The sequence below is a fragment of the Eptesicus fuscus genome, chromosome 3 (assembly GCF_027574615.1).
Source record: "Eptesicus fuscus isolate TK198812 chromosome 3, DD_ASM_mEF_20220401, whole genome shotgun sequence".
NCBI classification, from domain to species: Eukaryota; Metazoa; Chordata; class Mammalia; order Chiroptera; family Vespertilionidae; genus Eptesicus; species Eptesicus fuscus.
In genome coordinates, this window is record NC_072475.1 from 20,167,803 (window position 1) to 20,180,446 (window position 12,644).

Here is a 12,644-nt window from a genome sequence, read left to right on the forward strand (position 1 = left end):
TTCCACTGATGGTTGGAACAGTACCCATATATAACTCCACATGGCCATCAACAAATTATGGGGAATTTTTTTTTCTATTAAACTTTCTTAAATTTATGTCAATTCTTTCTACAATCAAACCTCTACCTCTGTGAGTTTTTAATCAACAAGACAAAACTCAAGATAGAATCTAGTGTGTTCCATAGTTCAACTTGTTTAATGGCTTATGTTTGTTCTATTTGCACTAGGTACGAGTGGACTGCGGCACAATTACGCAGGAATAACAATAGATCTGGATGTTTAGAGAGGTTTCCGTGCACTTGCTTTTCAGAGACATGAGGAAAATAGAGTACCAAGACTTCCCTCAAGGATCCATCCCAAGTCTGCAACTGATGAGCCTTCTTTGCTGTTTGCTTATGAGATCAGAGCTCTACGTTGATTTTAGCATGGACCAGTTACTTTCCTATTTCCCAAAGGCTACAGACAGCATTGGTAGCTGATTATCTTTCAAAGGGTGTCCAGATGCATTGGTACAGAGTAAACCTGACAGGAAATTGTCTCTATTGGTGCCTATTGCATTCCAGCCATCTGATATGCATTATTTCATGTAGTCCTAACAGTAACTGAATAGGATAATTGTTACGATTATTCGATGAGACCCAGTGAGATTAACTAACCCTAGATCATATTGATAATATGTGATAGCACACCAGAATTCAAAGTTCCCAAGTCCATACTTTTCCTTCTATATCACCCTGCCTATTTGGGGAGAACAAGCCTTAAATGTGCCATTTTTGTTCACAAATAAGAACTTTTTTTTTACCTCTAAAGGCTATGTGTGTGTGCTTATGACATATATCTCACAGTGACCCTAATATTCTTAAGATCCTAGGATAACAAACGATCAAAATTCCTAGGGGGCTTTTAGTAAAACACATAAATCTCATATCTTTATGCTCTTTATGTGAAAATATTACCTCTCCTCCTAGGTTTTAGTAAAGGTTAAAAAAGAAAAAAATGGGAAGAAAACATATAAAGTATAATGCCCTGTGAACATATAAAATATTGTCTGAAGAGTCCTCAAGACCATTACTGATTAAAAAACACATGTTGCAAATAATAAACATTGAGTGGAGTCTAAAAATATTTATATTTCTTCTAAATTGTCTAGTGAGCATGCCTTTTAAATCCCTGTTCAGTCACTCAATCCACAACTATTTATTGAATTTTTTTTATTTTTTTTTGTATCTTGACCAAGAGTCTGTACAGATGCAAATCTCTGCTTCACTCTTGTGAGAGTTCCACAAGTCATCTGTCTCTAATTCTATCGAGGAATACAAGTACTGTATTGCATTTCTAGCAGCTCCGACTGTCATCAGTCAGGACTATGTGATATGGAATAGTGCCTCTACCAATTTCTCTACTGGCCAGGCAGGAAATAGCTTTCTACATTCTCCTCCCTGGACCTTGAGGTATGTAGAGGGAGAGCAGATGCAACTGGCCTCGTCAACAGGACTGTTTACTTAGCAGCATAAAGTAGCCAGATGAGCTGAAAATTTGCCATGAGAGCTGATTTCTATCAATAACAGTAATAAGGTTCCAGAATAAAAATCTTAACTCCATTGATTTATATAAAATTATATATACCTATGATACAACTTTGTGATTTATAAAAAGATTTATATAAAGCTGGACTTTGTAAGGACTAACTGACATTTTCTTAAAAATTGTCCATCATGACATGTACTGACCTTGTGAAACTTCTGGAAAAATCACAAGAAATTACATTTTAGGGTAATTAACCACAGGTTTTGGAAAAATTATTATTTAGAAAAAAAGAGAAATGAAGAGGTGAAGAAGAAGATGAGGAGGGGATGGGCAAAGAGAGGAAATGAGCTAGATCCCGGGTCCAGGTGAGGCCGTGTGCCCCTGGATCCGGGTGAGGCTGGGTCCCAGGCCCGGGTGAGGCCATGCGCCCCTGGGTCCGGGTGAAGCTGGATCCCGGGTCCGGGTGAGGCCGTGTGCCCCTGGATCTGGGTGAGGCTGGGTCCCAGGTCTGGGTGAGGCCTCACACACCTGGGTCCAGGTGAGGCCACGCGCCCCCTGGGTCCGGGTGAGGCCATGTGCCCCTGGGTTCGGCCGAGACCAAACCAGAGGGAGTCGGACCTGCATTACCACCATTTGTCCACCATCCAGAGCTGAGGGATCAGTGCCGACATGTACACATAAGGAACTGGTGGACATTGATATTGGGTCTCAAAAGAACTGTTGGTCCAGAAAGAAACTCACTACAGACTGATTCATTTGCCTGTCAGCATAACTATTATTGTTCGTCTCACATTCAGTTCTTATAAGTATATCTCTAGTGACACATGATCTTGCTCATCTAGGGGAAATGATGAACAACATAGACTGATGAACAAGAACAGAACCAGAAACAAGGAGGCATCGATCGGACTATTGGGCCTCAGAGGGAGGATAGGGGAGGGTGGGGGGAGGGGGGAGAGATCAACCAAAGGACTTGTGTGCATGCATATGAGCCTAACCAATGGTTAAGTTCAACAGGGGGTTGGGGCATCCGTGGGGAGGGGTGTGGGATGGGAATGGGGGGATGAGGACAAATATGTGACATCTTAATCAATAAAGAAATTTTTAAAAAAAGAGAGAGGAAATGAGAAAAGGAAAAAGAGAAAGAAAGGGATATATCACCTATCTTACGCAAGGACCTGAATAAGGCACTTGGGAGGCTACAAGGATAAATAAAATACATCCATCCAATAAATTCAACAAATATTTATTAAGCTCAGAGAAAAGCAGCTATTTTAATGTGACATCAGTTAGAAATAAATCTAAAATTGCCTTAATAAGAAATAAATCAGAAGTGTGCTTCAAAAGTATCCTGCTTATTTAAACATTCATTAGAAGATAATTTCTTAAGGAAGTGATCTTGGTCTTCCTGACATGGAACTGGGTGATGGCTGTTACCTATGGCTAACTAAATCTGATTGGTCTCATATTAACCACACGCAGAGACCCATTCCATCATTGGCCAACAGAGCCAACATCACATAGATATCAAAATGATAGTTTTTCAGAGGCTTTCTGACTTCAGTGTGTTATAGAGACAATGAACTATAGTTTCAAACACTTCTATTTTAGATTTAGCTGTCACTAATTACCCTTGAGATAATTAAAGCAGATGATCCAGCATATTTTTTTTTTACTATTGCTTATTTATCCTAGTAAGTTTTGAGTCAATGTATATGCCTCAAATAAATACAACTATTTTGAAAAAATTAACAAATAACTATATTTGCAAATAATAGGAACATTAATTCTTTTTTTAAAACATATTTTTATTGATTTCAGAGAGGAAGAGAGAGGGGAGAGAGATAGAAACATCAATGATGAGAGAGAATCATTTTTCGGCTGCCTCTTACATGCCCCACACTGGGGATCGAGCCTGCCACCTGGGCATATGCCCTGACTAGGAATTGAACCATGACCTCCTAGTTCATATGTCAATGCTTAACCACTGAGCCACACTGACTGGGCTGAACATTAATTCTTAGGTCTTCCTATCCTATATAATAAAAAGGTAATATGCAAATTGACCCTAATGGCAGAATGACCAGGAATGACCAGTCACTATGACGTGCACTGACCACCAGGGGGAAGATGCTCAATGCAGGAGCTGTCCCCTGGTGGTTAGTGCACCCCCACAGGGGGAGCTCTGCTTAGCCACAAGCCGGGCTGATGGCTATGAGCACAGCGGCAGTGGCGGGAGCCTCTCCTGCCTCCTTGGCAGCACTAAGGATATCTGACTGCAGCTTAGAAGCCAGAAGGTAGACATCCCCTGAGGGATCCTAGACTGTGAGAGGGCACAGGCCGGGCTGAGGGGACCCCCAAATGCAGGAATTTTCATGCACTGAGCCTCTAGTATTGAATATAAAATATGAAAGTATCTCGGTAGAATGGCTGAGCACTTGGGTAAGTCAAGAACCAATTTTGTGAATGTGAAAGAGTAACTGGCTGAAAACTTCAATAACTTGCTTTTGTATCTTCTTGAACATGTCCAGAAACTTGCCCACTAAGTCTTGAAAGTTAAGTATATCCATTGTATTAAAGAATCACGTCTATGAAACCAGAAGAATAGTATGAAAAACAAAGCTGTTCTGGTGCATCAGTTTCCAAATGAAGCACATAGCTGTTTTGACTGAACAAAGTTCAAGTATTTCCGCCTTTATTCTTGCCAAGATTTATTAAAAATGTGTTTTCAGAGCTGCTAGGAATAAAATTGTATCTGAAAAAGATAACTAGTACCATAAGGAATGAACAAATGAGTACAAATTGCCAGGAAACACCTCAAATAATTTTTTGTAAATCAAAAGAACATACAATTGCATTCATGATACTATATATATATTTACCTTGCTTCATTAAAAAAAACATATTTTGCTAAAAAATGTCATGGTAGCTTTAATTAAATGCTACTTTTGTCTAACTTCAGTTGTGATATTTCAAGAGTTAAAACCAGGTAAAGATTACAGACTACCTAGAATCCTCTTTATGTACAGAGAGAGAAGGGAGGTGAACTGTTGTGGGAAATATTTCTGTCCATGAAAGAGCATTATTCATGAAAACTGTCAAAACTATTAGATAGGCAGAAGAATCGATTTCTGGAATAAGCACTTTAATAGCAAACTACATGACAAGTCCTAAATATTCTGGAGCAAATAAACCTTAGAGGAAGAAGAAATAGGAGTATTTGTTCCCTTGCTCAAGCCTTCACGTAGACTTGACTTCAGACTTACGGAAGAGACGGTTCCTCATCTACTAGAGAATAGCAGTATGAACCTAGCTGTTAGCTGTGCTTCTGACCTAAGGGCTATGAATCAGATGTCACCACCAGCCCCTCCTCAAGGTTGATTAATTTGTTAAGAACAGCTCACAGGACTCAAGAAAACCCACTTACTCAATCACTGATGTATTACAAAAGACGTGAAAGGATGTGACTCAGCAGCCGGATGAAGAGATACATAGGGTGAGGTCCCAAAAGAAGGAGCTCTGGGGCCCCGCATGGTGGCCCAGGGAAGTGTTCTGATTCCTTAATGCAAAAATTATGTGGGGGGGCGGGAGGGAGGCAGAAGGGGGTTTTGTTATCCATACCAGGACATTTTGGAGAGTGAAAATTAATAATTTACACAAAAACAAAGGGTGTGATCCTGCTTGGGATGAATGGTCAGATTATTCATAAGGCTCTGGGTAATTTCACCTCTAACAAAATGACTGGCTTTATGTTTCTATCCATGTATTGCTAAAATAAAAATACTGTTTCTACAGATACATTCTTTTGCCGATTTGATAATTTTATAATCAAGCAAATTTCTTTAGAAGGTCAAATTCTGACAACTACTTCCCAATGGATCCCTTTTGACCAAAAGTCAATGATATTGAAAAGGAAAGTATTTGTTAAATTTAGTGTTGTGCTCTACTATTCCTACAAGAGAGTGGGAAAGAGTAATATTCCCTTAGGAATGGTCTAGAAATAGCCAGTAGGACCCCAAAAAAGTTCTGTGCCCCAAAGAATTTTAACGTGGTGTCCTCATTGCAGGCCTTGTCAGAACCACTGATTTGAATCTCCTAGGGAGGGGTGACGTAAGTTGTATTTCTCTAGTGTATGGGAGGCTCAAAAGAAAGCAAATGCTTCTTCTGTTCCATGAAACACTCTTTTAGAAAATGCTGGTCAAGAAAAAAAAAAATTATACTTCATCTCCATTTCAGGGGCCAAGTTTTCTGTTTGTTCATTTGTTTCCATAGCTAGTGCTTCAATATTTATTTGGAACCCTGAAGCAGTAGTTAAGGCAGAGTTGAGGGTCATTATTTCCTTTGTCCATTTACTTCTATCAAAATTCACTGATATAGTGTGTTTATGGTTAGGAGTTTCTCCAATTCCATAGGCTGCCACTGAACATCTAGAGAATGTATAGCACTCCGCTCAAACTGTCTCTAATAACCTGCTTCCTCTTTCCCTTTTACAACATATTGCAAGTGGACTGAGAACAACCTGGATGTTTCCTCTCTGGGTAATCAGCAGTGAGGCCACGCTCTCTCTTAGTTTGACAAGACTACCAGGATGTGAAAAATAAATCTTGGCAGAGTTATTGAGCGAAATCCTCAAATGAAACTCAGATAAAGTACACGGGAAACTTAGTAACTGCATATCCTTTTGAGGAAAAAAAAAATGAGTTTAAAAGGATCCAAACAAATTTTTAGGACCAGCCATTAAAAGCAATTTTTTAAATGAAAATTTAGAAACATTGTCTCTTCAGAGTATGATTTCTGATCAAGACATAATTTAAAACATAAAACGCTTTTGATAAGTCAGTTATTTCACTCTGCTTTGGAGTTTTAAAATAATGTTTCACGTGTGATGATAAAAGAGCAAGACCTGAAAAGGATCCCAGGAGAAGATTTCTTAATGCTGGGTTTATTTATTTTCCTTTGTTTTGTGAGCCCAAAACATAACATGTTTACTTGAATCTTTAATTATCATTCTTTTAACATTAACTGCTAAATCTCACAATCATCCAGATGACATATTAGAAATACCCAGCTTTGTGCAGGGAAGGTGCCCAATGTAGCCACCTTATGTGGAGAACCCTTCTATTGAGGTATAGAGTCTCTCTTTCTGCATTTGTTTCTGGGAGAATGGACAGTCTAGTGCCTAACACTTCAGACTTCAAGTCAGAAACAGTCCTGGCTCTGTCCTAAATACTGTGACATTGGACCAATTTTTATACATCTTTAAGCTTCATCTGCAAAATGAAGTGCTAATAGTGACTCACTCATGAGCTTTTTGTCAGGAGTTCATAGACAGAAATATGTAAAGTCTTTGGCCCAAGGTCTGGCATATAGTAAACACTCAATAAATGTCACTATTAAACTGAGATTTAGTACACATAAATGTTTTCCATTACGGGTAGTTTGAGTTGGCTGGGCAGGCTAGGTTTCCAGTCATCTAGCATTTAGCATGCCTATTATATGTAATAGACATGTATTTGTGCTGTCACGTATCTTTTGTCTAAGTCACTATATTTCAAGAATCAAGCTTTTACTTGCATTCTCTGTTTTTCTCTTCACCTCTTTCTTTCACTAGCTTGTGCTTTTTTTTTTTTTTTATCTCTCCTTCCTTGGAAAATTCAGCACCTGTTGCTGTTGAAAGAAAATCTACAGAGAAAAGAAGTCTAAATAAAGTGAGTGTCAGGCTCTGCTCATCAGAGTTTCCAGGAATCAAAGATTGTTGCCCTCACCACCACCACACCCTACCATCGCTCCAGAAAAGTAAGCCTATGTCAACCATTACTACCAATCGAAATAACAGCTGGTTCCATGGGCCCTTGTATTAATCTGCTAAGACTACCATAACAAAACACTACAGACCAGTGACTTAAAGTTCTTTGCTCTGGAGGCTGAGAAGCCCAAGATCAAGGTGCCAGTTGATCCAGTGCCTGGTGAGAGCTCTCTTCCTGCTTGTGGATGACTGCTTACTCATTGTGTCCCCACATGGCCTTTCCTCCATTAGCATGTGGAGAGGGAGCTCTCTCTGCTGTCTCTTCCTCTTCTTAAAAGGGCACAAGTCCTATCAGATTAGGGTCCACCCTTATGACCTCACTTAACCTTAGTTACATCCTTAAAGGTCCTTTTTCCAAATATAGTCATACTGGGAGTTAGGACACCACCATATGAATTTGGGGGTGGAGGTAGGAAGGACACAATTCAGCCCAGTACAGCTCTGATTTTTCCCATCTCCATGAGGACATATGCTGGGGTGTTTCTCAGCATCTAGAAGGGTTCAGGAATCTGGAGAAGGGGATGCATGTAAATTAATAAAGAGACTAGAAATATAAATTTGGAAGGCATTGTGGGGAGCCAGAGGAGACTAAGCTATAGTAACCAAGTTCTTTGAATCTCTGGACCCCTAGCTTTTTATTAACACAAATTGCCATAAAGCAGAGATACATATCAAAAGGTAAGGTTTGGTATACAGTAGGCATTGTCAGGTTGGGGGAACTGCCTTTGGCTGTCAGGCAGCAGGCAATAATATATCCAAATTTTTAGGTTTCGGGAAATGCTTTCAGCTATTCCAGCAGGCAATAATATGTATCTTCAGCCCTGCTGAAGCCTCAAGGTCCACCAACCTTTTGATGAACTTCTTGCATTTATGACCTGCTGGAATTATCCCCCAGCAGACATATAAGCTCCTTTCTCCCCCTATATTTAGACATTTTCTTGGGGGGTGGGGGAAGAAGCAGGAGAGGAAAAGGCTCATTTGACGTAGAAAGAAGAGATGTTTGATATCTGAAGTAGTCCAAATAATGTATTTTTTGCATTTTTTTTTTTCACATGAAGACCAGGATACATTTTGGAAATTCAAAGCATAACACTTATTTCTCATCTTCTTTCTTTCCTTGTGATGAAATTGCAAACCAGTTTCTTGTCTTTCTCATAACACTCATCACCTCTTACCTGGCAATATTTAATTGTTTACATGTTTCATTTTTTTAATTAAAAATGGAAGTGTCTTCAGATTGAGATCTGCATCTGGTTATTTCATTCCTCATAGTAATTAACATAGTATTTTCCAGAATGTAATCTTTCATTTATCCAATATATTATGATGCAGTGCCTGCCATAAGTTAGGCCACCACTGCTTGATTAGAACTTCCTAATGAAGTAATGAATGAGCTTATAAATAAAAATGATAACATACATTTATAAAAATATGAAATTAAAAGCTATTGAAAAACTGCATATCATAATATAATAACCCAAACTTTAAGATATTTCCAAAATGCATTTCAAATTTATCATAATTTCTGCTATACATATGAGCAAACATATGGCTCAGAAATATTAATTTTGTTGTTCTGCATTATACAGAAGTTTTACAAGTAAATATTCTCAATGATATTTTTCACAATAAGGGAAGAATTAAATTCAAATAGCCCATCAGTAGTCTTTGCACATGTCCACTACATAGCAAATATTAGTATAGTTTAGAGTAATTCTCTAAACCATTGAAGAGCAGATTTCTTGAAGGCAGAAACTGAATTCTTTTTTCTCAATATAATTGGTTCTCATAGCCCCAGAATGTGGTCTTGAATTTAGCAATTGTTCAAAAAATATTTATAGAAGAGAATAAAACAAAACTGAAGTACTTGGAAATGTTGTTTAATTTAGGTTGACTCTGAATAACTGTTCTCACTTCCTTTTAGCAGATTGCCTTCTGAAAAGATGCTCAAGATCACTAATCATCAAAGAAATGCAAATTAAAACCACAATGAGATACCCCCTCACCAATGAGGTGAGAATGGCTATCATCAATAAATCAACAAACAGCAAGTGCTGGGAGGATGTGGAGAAAAGGGAACCCCCATGCACTGTTGGTGGGAATACAACAGATTGGTGCTACCACTGTGGAAAGCAGTATGGAGTTTCTTCGAAAATTTAGAAATGGGACTGTATTATGACCCAGCAATTCCAATTCTGGGAATATATCCGAAGAAACCTGAAACACTAATTCAAAAGATTATATGAACCCCTATGTGCATTGCAGTGTTATTTACAATAGTCAAGATCTGGAAACAGCCCAAGTACCCACCAGTAGATGAGTGCATGAATAAGCTGTGATACATTTAAACAATGGACTAGTACTCAGCTATTAAAAAAGAAGGAAATCTTACCTTTTGCAGCAACATGGATGGACCTGGAGAGTATTATGCTAAATGAAGTAAACAAGTCAGAGAAAGACAAATGCCATATGGTTTCACTTATATGTGGAATCTAATGAACAAAATTAGCAAACAAAATAGACATGGACTCAGATACAGAGAACTGACTGAAAGCTGTCAGAGGGGAGGGGGTGTGGGGAGCTAGGTGAAAAAGGTGAAGGTATTAAGCAAAAGAAACAAACAAACAAACAAAACTCATAGACTCAGATAACAGTATGGCAATTAACAGAGGGGGAGGTAGAAGATGGTAAAGAGGGGATAAATAGTGATGAAAGGAGACTTGACTTGGGGTGGTGAACACACAATGCAATATACAGATGATGTATTATAGAATTGTACACTTGAAGCTTATATAACTTTATTAATCAAAGTTACCCCAATAAATTCAATTAAAAAAAAAGATTGCCTTCACTATTAGAATAACCCTGGGCTGTCCAATATAGTAGCCACTGGCAACATATGGGTATTTAGTCCTTGAAGTATGGTCAAATTGAGAAGTTCTGTAAATGTAAAATATTCACTGAATTTCAAAATTTTAGTATACATAAAAGTAAAATATTTTATCGATTACATGTGGAAATGGTAATATTTTTGACATACTGGACTAAATAAAATATTAATATTAATATTAATTTCACATATACCTTTTTCCTTTTTTTAATGAGACTGCTATAAGATTTTAAATCTCTTAGGTGAATGGCATCATATTTTCAATGTTCAGTGCTAGTATGATCTCTTCACAGATGTGGGTTAAGTAATTTTGCCTAGAATTATACTATACTAGCATGGTTACAATTACTATGACCTTCTATTTTGTTTTTGTTGTTGTTGTTGTTTTGGCCTCTTAATAGTTTGCTCAGGAGGGTGGGGTAGAGGAGGAAAGAGAGATGAAAATGCCTGATGTGGTCCAAACAAGGTATTTATTTTTTAGCACCTATTTAAAATAAGCTGTTGAATATTTTGGAAATTCCCAATTATTGTCATGTGGCTTCTTGACAATGAGTTCCTTAAAATGTACTCAGCTGTAAACCAATAAATTATAAATTTTTGTGGTTTAGTGGCCTTTATATAGCAGGAATCAATTAAAAACTAGATACTTTATAATAAGCCATTCTAAGAAACAGAAATTTGGGTTTCTGTGGCAGCAGTAACTTTGAGAAATTAAAAAAATAATGCCACAATGGGAAATTATTATTTAGTAAGCTTTTAAATATTATTTTAGTAAACTGATATCCACATGAGTGGCATTTCAAGGTTGGTGCAAGAATTTAAGTGAGATGAAATTAGGATCATGTATATTTATTCATTAGAGCTGACAGCCTTCAAAACTCACTTTTATCTATTTACTAAATATATTTTCATATATAAGTTAGCTTTCTTTTTTATTGCATATATCAGCAATCTGAAAACCACTAACATCAGTTAACCTGGACCATTAGATAAGTCATCACATTTAAGGAGTTCACAATACATTTTCATATTAAATGCAGAAGTCATTTTCTTCTGCCAACAGTGCTAATAGGCCACTCATTCCAATTAAATGTAATAATAAAGATGCATTTCTAAATGGTAATATTGTTCCCATAGAAATGCAATAATAGAATAAGAAGAGTTTTTCCTGTCATCTGAAAAAAAAATTTAGATAAAATGAGAAGATATTTTGTCTCGATTAAAAATGAAAGTTAAGTCTGAGAAGAATGCAAGAGGAGATACCACAGAGAAAAACAGCAAGTGCAGGGACCATTTCAAAGTAGAGCAATCGCCCAGCTGGCATGACTCAGTGGTTGAGCATTGACCTATGGACCAGGAGGTCAAGGTTCGATTCCCTGTCTGGGCACATGCCCGGGTTGCAAGCTCGATCCCCAGTGAGGGGCATGCAGGAGGCAGCCGATCAATGATTCTCTCTCATCGTTGATGCTTCTAAGTCTCCCTCTCCTTCTCCCTTCCTCTCTGAAATCAATAAAAATATATATTTTAAAAGACAAAGTAATCACTAGAAGTGGAGAAGACAAGGAGGCATGCTTGTCTCTTTAGAAGGGGAATGAGAAAATGTCACTTCTCAGAGATAACTTCTTTAACCCTGGACAGCTAGGAGCAATTTGGCAACTGCTCCGAAGTGTGTTGGAGTCAACCCCTAGGTCGTGGGTTGGGTACTGGTTTCCATGAAACTGAACACACAAGAGGACACTTCTGCCTCAAGGATGTTCTATTTGTCATTGAAGTTCACAGACTATCAAAATGTTTCTACCATTCTTACGAATTAAATGAACTGGACTAATAGGTACCCTGGTGTATGAAAAAGTTAGACCAGCAAAAGCTACCAAATAAAATTGTCCACATGGCATGGTTCTAAATCTTGGTTTGATAATCAGATGTCACCTTAGGCCAGTGATGGCGAACCTATGACACACGTGTCAGCACTGACACGCATAGTCATTTCTGATGACACGCGGCCACATGCCGAGGATGAAACATTTGCTGTTCCTGAGGATGAAACATTTGCGACTAGAGTCTTGGAGTTAGTTTTTCCTCAAAGTGACACACTACCCGAGTTATGCTCAGTTTTTTGGTGAAGTTTGACACACCAAGCTCAAAAGGTTGCCCATCACTGCCTTAGGCAACTCATTTAACTCCTATGAACCTCGGTTTCTCCTTCTATAAGATGTAAGTAACGCACATAGGATTTAGAGCACCGTGCTACTTAAAGTTTCTGGACCATAATAGGTCCTTAATAAATGTTAATATCTTTCCACAAAAGTAAGCCATGGCAATACACACTCTGATAAAACTTTACAATATTTGTGATTTGATATTAGAACAATAAAATAATCATGAAAGTTCCCAGGCTCTTGTTTTGCTCCTGTTCCCTTC